Source organism: Eublepharis macularius, chromosome 3 (assembly GCF_028583425.1).
Source record: "Eublepharis macularius isolate TG4126 chromosome 3, MPM_Emac_v1.0, whole genome shotgun sequence".
Taxonomy (NCBI): Eukaryota; Metazoa; Chordata; class Lepidosauria; order Squamata; family Eublepharidae; genus Eublepharis; species Eublepharis macularius.
Genome location: NC_072792.1, coordinates 168,532,296 through 168,542,579, shown reverse-complemented (window position 1 = coordinate 168,542,579; position 10,284 = coordinate 168,532,296). Strand labels below are relative to the sequence as shown.

The 10,284-nt window shown below is 42.6% G+C and overlaps 1 pseudogene; it reads right to left on the bottom strand.

Annotated features, from left to right (window-relative positions):
• Positions 1 to 5,730: 5,730 nt before the first annotated feature.
• LOC129326546 (galectin-3-like) lies at positions 5,731 to 6,593 on the bottom strand (annotated as a pseudogene).
• Between the last annotated feature and the right edge of the window lie 3,691 nt (positions 6,594 to 10,284).

Here is a 10,284-nt window from a genome sequence, read left to right as displayed (position 1 = left end):
ATCAGAGATCTGACATGTTCACAGTGGCACAGTCATAGACAATAAACCAGGGTTTGTTAACCCAAGCCAGAATTTGAATAAACCAGATCTTGGTTTCACAAACTAGCCATAGTTAAAATAAAGCCTGGTTTCATGTTCTGAGTGAATCAGGACAGTATGCAAATAAGGGTATACACTCCTCTGATTAACAATAGCAGCCCAGGTGTCATTAGGTGTGATCATGTAGCCTTTTTAAAGGAATTTCGTTAGTGATTTTTGGAAATTAAATGCTGCATTCAGTGGTCCTGTCGTCTGATCCAGCAGCGCTCTTATGTAGTTGCATGCTTTCAGCTGCTTCAAATGTTAGGCAACCAGCCACAAAATCAACTGAGATCCCATTATTCACACCAATGCCTTAACATGGGCATTATATACACATCATGGTAGTTGGAACAGGGCCTGCCCAACCATTCCAATTGCGGCAGCAGCATGAATCTTTCAAGTGTCAGGCTGAGATCCGGTAGACCCAGGTGCGTAAGCACTCAGGCTAACCTATCTAGGGTTGCCAGCCTACAGGTAGTGGCTGGAGATCTCCCGGAATTACAACTTGTCTCCAGGCCACAGAGATCAGTTCTCCTGGAGAAAATGGCTACTTTGGGGGGTGGACTCTATGGAATTATGCCATGCCAAGGTCCTTTCCCTCCCCAAACCCCACTTTCTCCAGGTTTCTCCAGGTTTCACTCCCCAGATCTCCAGGAATTTCCCAACTTGGAGCTGGCAACCCTAGGGCTGTTGGGGGGGAATGAAGAAGGGGAGAATGTAATAAGCCACTTCAGGTCCCCCTTGGGGACAAAAGTGGGTATAAATTAATTAAATAACTAAATAGTCTTAATGGTGTGGCTGCCCCATTTTTTTTCTTCCCCCCCATAAGTTTTATTGAGAATTATCAAATATAATAACAATAAAACAGTTAAATACAAAATACAATAGATACGCAGTCTCAAGTAGAAAGAACAGTTTACAGAACGGTTTCTTAATTTTTGTAACAATAACAACAACATAACAATTCCTTCATTCCAGTAATTACAACAGTAACGTGTAAAAATGGGTGGAGGTAGGATATAAGCTATTGTTCTCAATATATTCATAAAATGGGAGCTATTTCTCCCAGGAGCCTGTGTCCTGAGGATAGTGATCCATCTGAAAATGCCCTTCTTTTTTGACAAATGGTGTCTCATAAGAGCATTGTCAAGCCAAGAGAATCCCCACTCGCTCCTCACACTGATAGAAAGCATGGAGGAAGTAATAGCCCCGTGTTTGCAATAGATCAGGTTCCTTGTTTTTGCTTGCCATTGCAAAATAGTATTCTCTAAAGGAACTCATAGATGAAGAATGTGCGTCAAGTTGCCACTGACTCACAATGGCCCCATCCATGTGTGTTCCAGGCAAGGGATCAGCACATGTGGTTCACCATTGCCCATAACTCTAGTCTTCCTCCTCATAGCAACTCTGGTCTTTCTTGTTGGTCTCCCATCCAAGTACAGACTGTGCTTAGCTTCTAAACTCTGATGAGGTCAGGCTAAGCTGGGCTATTTGGGATTTATAGAAGAAATCAATATATACTTAGATGTTTTATGAGTTAACCAACAAACCAGAATAAGGAAATCTCTGGAATCACGCTTTGCACATTATGGAAAAATTAAGTGGTCACATTTCTTGGGAACAGCCATAGATTGCACACGTCTGATTTTCCCAGCTGCTGCAGGAAAACGTGCTGATTTAAGAGCTGCATAGTTGTCCAAATGAGTCAGTCAATAATAAATCTTTTCAGAATCCATGAATGTAGTAATTTCATTAAAGAGGAGAGAGAGAAATATCTTTCTCTGGGATGCTTATATAAAGGTTAATGTAAAATGTAAAGGATTAAATCCTCAACTGCCCCTGTAGATATTTATTTGTGTATTTATTTGTTTCATGTATACCCTACATTTCTCTCCAAAGGGGACCCAAGGTGGCTTACATCATTCCCTTTGCTTCCATTTTATCCTTACAACAACCCAGTGAGGTAGGTTAGGCTGAGAGCGTGTGACCGGCCCAAAGACACCTGGTGAGCTTCCATGGCGCAGTGGGTCTTTCAGTACTGCACTACTGGCTCACAATATTTGTCTACCAGGATTCTGTCCTGCATGCTTGCCAAATACACTGTTGATATGGCTTGAAAATGCAGTTGAACGAAGGCTTTGCCTCATGGGCAGCACGGGGGTTCTGGACAAAGGATGTGTTGAAGAGGAGCCTTTTCTGAAAAGGTAAGAAAAATTTGGGGAAATATATCCAAAAATACATAAAGAAGGATATATTGTGTTAAAGTCCAAAGCAGAATGCAAGACGCAGGCATCCGTGCTGTCTCTCCCCACTTCTCAAACTGGATTTTGCATTGTAAATCTTTTCCTTGGCTTCTATAGCATATGCTTTCACATGCTTTTCTGCTCTGAGTAGCACAACAGAGGAGTTACAGGCAATTTTCCCAGGCATATTAAAGGCCTCACAAGGCTTTAAACATCACACCTTCAGTTATCTTTTCCCAACACCTGCCGCTCCTTTTTCAAAGAAACCGGTCAACTTCGTAAACACATGCCCATACTCTCAAGTCCATACTTTCCCCCCCTCCGTCCTCCCCCCACAGAATCTTGAAACACCTACATTAGATCATCCAAATATGATTGAGGGAAACATCATGCAACATTAGCTGTTTGCGTCCACTGGCTTTTACCCAACCACTCCACTCTGTAATGTTTGATGCCTCCCTTTGTCCTAAGGAGTCTTTCTTCAATGGAAACGGCTCTTTGACTGGAGGAAGGGTTCACACTTTCCTGAGAGTAATGGTAGGATAAAGCCACTGAAGAACATCTTTCCTGTTCCCCCCCACTCAGGTCCATGGAACAACTGCAACATCAATAAAAACCCACAAACATTTTTAAAAACTATGGCAGCAGCGAAAGGAAAGCAAAATCCTGTGTTCACATCTAAGCAGCGAGTGGAACAAATCTCAGAATACTCGCTAATTGATCATTGCAATGGCGCTTGAATTTTGAAATGTTCTCTCAATCAATCAGTAACTTCCTGCCAGCCTCCACCCACCATTTGACACAAGTTTAGAAGTCTTCCCAAACAGGGTCGTGCATTTGGGCTTTCAAACACATTATACGGACAGATCCTCCTTTTAAAAGAAAACTAATTGGAATGGGCACTTGGCCTGTTATGCACAGGAAGATGGTTTCAGGTGAGTAGCTGTATTGGTTTGTAGGAGAAGAGCAAAATTCAGGTCCAGTAGCACCTTACAGGCTGTGACCTGGATAGCCCAGGTGAGCCTGATCTTGTCAGATCTCAGAAGCTAAGCAGGGTTGGCCTTGGTTAATGATTGGAAGGGTTCCTCTAATGAAGACCAGGGCTGCAGAGGCTATTCAATGGCAAGCCACCTCTGTTAGTCGCTTGCCATGAAAACCCCAATGGGGTTGCCTTAAGTCAGCTGTGACTTGAGGGCAATCTCCACCACCAGCAGCACCTTAAAGACCAACTAGATTTCCAGCGTATTAGCTTTTGAGAGTCAGCGCTCCTGTCATCTGCTCTGACTCTCAAAAGCTCGTACCCTGGAAATCTGGGTCTTTAAGGGTGCCGCTGGACTCAAATCTTGCTCTTTGCACTGGAAGTGCTTTTTAAAATCCCCCAGCATTTTTCTTCATTTGGCTGGACCCTTGAGGACAAGAATGGAGCAGTCATCATGAGCATAATAAAGCCAACTACCGGTTCATTTACGCTACAATCCCGTGCAGAATTACTCCAGTCTAAGTCCATTGAAGTCACTGGGTTGGGGTCCCACAGGGCATTTCCTCTCACGTAAGAACTCCATTATAAGCAGAAACACCAGAAAATCATTGCAAGTAGCCCTTGCATGAAATCAACTTGACCCTATTCTGTCTCCAACCCAGCGACAATAACTGTGCTTATATTCTGCTCTTCTAGACAGATTAGTGCCCCCCCAGAGCAGTGAACAAGTTAGTGTTATTATTATCCCCACAATACAGCTGGGGAGCTGGGGCTGAGAGGAGGGGCTTACCCAAGGCCACCTGCTGAGCTCATGGCAGTAGAGGGATTCGAACCAGTAGAGTGCTGATTCGCAGCCAAACCACTTAACCATTGTGCTACAGCAAGTCTAAGCCAATGGGTTTAGAAGGGTGTTGAGTCTGAATAGGACTGTTCTAGTAGCCTATTACTGTCCGCTTAAGGTGGTAGTCACTCTCCAAGATCTCAGCCAGAGATGTGTCTTTGCCCTGCTGCTACCTGAGATCCTTGAACTGGAGATATCTGAACTGGGACACTTTCACAAACTGAGGGCCAAGCTACAAGTGACGAATGACACTTGAACTGCAAGTGGATTGAGTGGAGGGCAAGTGAACAGGGAGAAATACACTTGCTGTTCAAGTGTCATTTGTCACTTGTAGCTTGGTCCTGAGATTCTGAATTCCAAAACCTGGTTTAAAATTCTGGTTTGCAGGCAAGCCCAACCCCCCACTGCTGTGATTTACTAAAGGGGGGCAATTTGGATGTTACAAAAAACTGCAGTGAAACTGAAAACTTCCTAAATTAGAAAGTCTATTATCTTGGCTCACAAGCCCAAGGGTAAACCAGCTTGCCAACCAAACCTGAGTGTATGACATCTAAATTCAGTCTTAATACAAACATCTCAGTTAACTCGAAAATAATATGGAAATAGAAAGCTCCTAAGGTGCTTCTGAAAGCATGCATGACATGAATCTATCTAGATATTCCTCACTAAAGAGAAGTGTAAAGAGGATAGCATCACACCTAGAGGGGCTTCTTTCTTTCTTCTTAAAAACATGTACTCTGCTATTGAGTTCTTGGCCTTCTAAGCAAGGAAAAGAAAAATGGAAAGCAGAACAGACTTGCTCGAATGGGAGCAAAAAAAGAAGGACTGGGAGGAATTCTACTGCATTTTAAAAACATGGAAAAGGTAGTAAGCTTTATGGCATTGTTCATTTTACAGTGGTTATTGGAGATGTGTGGTGGAACAGCATTGAAGAGTTTAGCTAAAGGTCTTAACCCTTACAATCAAGTTTTATCTCTAGAAGCAACTAAACTACAGTCTGGCAAACTCTGCAGGTCCTCCTCTTAATGATCTTGAAAGTAAAAAAAGAATGTGTCCTCTCTGAAAAGAAGAAGACATTTATGGTGAGTTGCTGAACACTTTTAACATCAAAATGAAAAACAAGGCACATTCCCTTCTCTCAAAGGTCCGTCTACTGGTCCATCTTAGTCCGTAGTTATCCAAGATCTCAAGGTCTTAGAATCATAGAATCATAGAATCATAGAGTTGGAAGGGGCCATACAGACCATCTAGTCCAACCCCCTGCCCAGTGCAGTCTTCCCCAACAGCTGCTCCCTAACATTCTTGAACTGGAGATGCCCAAGAATTTAACTCGGTTCCTTCTACCTGGGCTGTCCCCCAGATCCATAGACCCTTGATTCATGGGTGCTGGCTGCTAGGAATGTAAAACGCTAGGCGGCCCCAACAAAGTGTGGCTCAAGTATCTGTTCGCTTAGTAGAACATCTATATTCTTTGGCTTGTACGTTTTATTTACGATTTTTGCCTACAAACTTAATATCGCTGGTATATTGCATAAGAATTCTGCTTTAACATGTAAATGATGCATAGAGTTGGCGGGAGCCAGAAGTTAAACCATGGCAGGGGTGACGCTGGTGAGGCTGATGCACAGCTTGGTGATTTGATTTGGCTCTTTAATACTGCGGTTGTACCTGCATCAGGTGGGCGTCATTGACAGCTACCTTGAAATGATCTGCTTCACACAAGACCTGGATCTTGAAAGGTTTCCCAGCCTCAAAAGGGAAGCGGGGCGCTGTCCCCTCTTCCCTCCCCCCAGTTGTTCTGAAGCATCATGTTGCACACAATGACCCTCTTGTTGTTCTCGTTGAAGCGGGGGTTAAAGTGAAAGGCGATATCATTCCCTTTCTTGAAGTCAAACGTGAAGCTCTTTGTGTTGGGATTCACGGCCCCCACGATTGTTATTAACAAGCGAGGCACACATCCGGAGTGCAGGGGGAGGTCGAAGGGAACTTTCATTGGAACAGAAGGTGCCCTCGGCGGTGCGTTTGGTTGTGCTCCTCCACTGCCACCTGAGGGCTGTCCAGGAGCAGGATACATTCCTGATGTGTCTGAAGGAAAGGTCCCTGACGTGTCCGTAGATAAGCGTGGTGCTGGTGGCCCTCCAAAGTATGTGTTAGGTGCTGCTGGCCATCCAGGTGCTCCAGGGTACATGCCAGGTATGCTGGGTTATGTGCCAGGTGCACCAGGGTATGTGCCAGGTGCTGGTGCTCCAGGATATGCACCAAGTGCGCCAGGGTATGTGCCAGATGCCGGTGCTCCGGGATATGCACCAGGTGCAGCAGGGTATGCGCCAGGTGCTCCGAGGTATGCAGGGAATACCCCAGGCTGGTTTCCCCAAGGAGTAGGCTGTGCATTTGGGTTTGGGTTGATGGACCCAGAGAAGGCATCGGAAAGCGAAAAACCATCAGACATTTTCCTGGGCAGGTCTCTCCAGAGCCAGGGATGCAGAAGCAGCAGCAAAGACTGGGGCCGAACATCTATATTCTGGATGGCCAAGCTATTTTCCAGCTTCTGGTTGCCAAAAGCATGTCTAGTTGGCTTCCAGGGCTGTTGGTATATTCCTTCACTTGCCACATTCAGGAAAGAGTGTAAGATAGTTTTATTCCAGAGAGCATTTGGTGGAGAGTAAACTGTTCTGGCAGATTTGGCTGTGCTTTAAATGTGTGCATCTTGGGCTTTAACCAGTTTCTAGATGCTTTTGCTGGTTTCTTAGCGGCCTGTAGTCTAAGGAGACAAGGTGGGCTATAAACACTTGAAATAAATGAAAAATCTTGGGCTGTTACACTGATACTGTCTTGAAGTATCCACTGGCTACTTCCCTCCCACTGCACAAATCAATCAATCAATCAATCAATCAATCAATCAATCAATCAATCAATCAATCAATCAATCAATCAATCAATCAATCAATCTGAGGAATATGGATTTGAAGAAAGAGATTTTATATACCACTTCTGTGCCTTTCAGTATTATATGCACTTTTTCTATGCCCAGGAGCTATTGTAGTATTTGTAATGCAACCTGCAAGAATATGACACTTGAAACAAAGGACTAAAGAAGAATGTTTGTTAAACATGTTAAACTCTGCAAGAACTGAGAACTAAACAGTATCAATCAGTCAATCGATCATGTATTGCTTTTTGCCCTTGACCAGACACTACCCAAATCCTGATCTGCGAAGACTTGTTTCCCCAGTGCTCATTCTGTCGATGAGGCCCATAGCATGGTTATTTACTGACACGGTTCTTCCTCCTCTTTGGCAGATACAGGCACTCTCCCCCTCCTGTTCCAATCTACTTTTACCAGCAGGAAAAAAACACCCTGTGTATTTTATCACTCGGAGCATTCGATGAACCTCCTTCCTTGGAACAACTCCTGTTACCTAGCTGAGGCTGGTTACTAGATATTAACAGAGGATTCCAGGCAGGTGACAAATTGGGCAATATCCATGTGTCATGAATTGCTGTGTCTGATGTCCTTGAAGAGGGATAACGGAATGAAAAATAAATCTGTAACGATTGAGATGCACAGCGTTCCATGGGATTAATAGCTGTGGGGTGAATATCCTCCTGCATTAGCAACACCCCCCCAGATGTTCCATGCCTGCCTCTACCATCTTCACTGCTCACATGGATATGCAATCACATCAGCTTTCCTAAGGTTAAATCCTACTTCTGGATCAGCAGAAGCATGGTGCAGTTTCTGCATACGTGACAAAACATTTGCCTCTAGACATATAAAGCTGCCTTGTATGGAATCAGTCCACCAGTCCATCAAGGTCAATATTGTCTATTGAGACCGGTGGCAGCTCTCCAAGGTCTCAGGCAGAAGACATTCACATCATCTCTGCCACCTGATCCCTTTATTATATTAGGAACATTAACAATTTGAGATATGCCAATGACACCACATTACTAGCAGAAAATAGTGAAGAATTGAAACGACTACTGATGAAGGCTATAGGAGAAAGCGCCAAAGCAGGATTATAGCTGAACATCAAGAAGACAAAAGTACCGAGGAACTAAACAATTTTAAAGTTGACAAGGAGGAAATTGAAGTTGTTCAAGATTTTCTATTCCTTGGCTCAATCATCAACCAACAGGGAGACTGCAACGAAGAAATCAGAAGAAGATTGAGACTTGGAAGAGCAGCTGTGAAGGAGCTAGATAAGATCCTTAAAGATAAAGATGTCTCTCTGGGAACCAAGATCAAGATAATCCAAACTATGGTATTTTCCATTGCCATGTATGAATGTGAAAGTTGGACAGTGAAGAAAGCTGACAGGAAGAAAACTGATTCATTTGAAATGCGGTGCTGGAGGAGAGTTTTGCGGATACCATGGACAACCAAAAAGACAAATAAGTGGGTACTAGATCAAATCAAGCTGAATTCTCCTTAGAAGCTAAAATGACAAGACTAAGGCTGTCATACTTTGGTCGCATCACGAGAAGACAAGATTCTCTGGAAAAGTCAATAATGCTAGGAAAAGTGAAAGGCAGCAGGAAAAGAGGAAGACCTAAAACAAGATGGCTGGACTCAATAAAGGAAGCCACGACCTCCAGTTTGCAGGATCTGAGCAAGTCTGTTAAAGATAGGACGTTTTGGAGGTATTTCATTCATAGGGTTGCCATAGGTTGGAAATGACTTGATGGTACATAGCACACACACACCTGATCCTTTTAACTGAGATTGAACCTGGGATTTTCTGCATGCCATGCAGGTGCCCTGGTCACCAATTGAACCCTGGTCACCAATTTCATAGCTCAATGTGTTCACAATATTCTGTTATGGGGCTGTGCCCCTGTGTGCTCCAATGGGCTAGCCCTGAATGTGACATTTGGCCATATTTTTTCACCTATAATAATAAGTACTTTCAATCAATTTTGTTTGACAAGGAATAACTATTACACCAAAAAAATCAATAAGAACTCCTGAATTTAAAAGACATTCCACATTTTATTGTAATTAATTTTGTTATGAGATTTAAAGAAATATGATATATTTTTGGTATCTATTATAGTACTATTAACTAATCACAAGAGATTCTCTTAGATCCAGAGGAGATAGCCGTGTTAGTCTGTAGTTGCAAAATAGTAAAGAATCCAGTAGCACCTTTAAGATCCATCAAATGTATTATAGCATAAGCTTTCAAGAACCACAGCTCTCTTTGTCAGATGCATCTGACGAAGAGAGCAGAGGCTCTCAACAGCTTATGCTACAATAAAATTGGTTAGTCATAAAGGTGCTACTGAACTCTTTACTGAGAGATTCTCTGAGACTCAGTGCGGTATAGTGGTTCGAGTGCTGGATCAGGTGCTGAGAGAACTAGGTTCGAATCCCCACTCTGCCATGTAAGCTCACTGTGTGATCTTGGGCCAATCACATATTCAGAGCCTAACCTACTGCGCAAGGTTGTTGTGAGGATAAATGAAGGAGAGGAGAATTATGTAAGTCCCCTTGAGTCCCCCTTGGGGAGAGTTAGAGTATAAATAAAGTAGGTAATAAATAATGTATTCAGATTATCTAACAGTTTATCTTCTAACAATTCAGTTTATCCAACAATTTTACATCTTCATATGTATGGTAAAGAATTGTAACAACACATAATTAAATTATAAATATTAACAAATAATTAATTATTAATATAAAAGAGAAGAATGCTAATCTATGGTGGTAAGGCTTCCTTATATACTACACTGATAGTCCTACTATGAGGAGCTAAAATAAATAGTAATTCTTCTTTCTCCTACTCTTGAATATCCTATGTAGAGTTGGCTGTGTACAAAGCAAAAGTTGCAGATTAAGTCTTTTTAATGATTGCCCCTGAGATTCATTGATGCTCAATGAAAAACTTAATTAATTGGGAAACTGAAGTCTCTTAAAGTGAAATTGAAAGTCTGTAGGTATTACAGGCATTCTTTGAATAAATACAACCTGGCCTGCTTCATGACCTGTCATTATTGTCACTTTCATAATGTAACTAAAAAGCTTTACTGGCTGTCTATTTCTATTGCATCATCTTGGATTTAGATTTCATAAACATATAAAGTGTGCCTATGTTGAGCTTCAGCATATGTTGTGGTAATCCCAGTGCTTCAAAGGG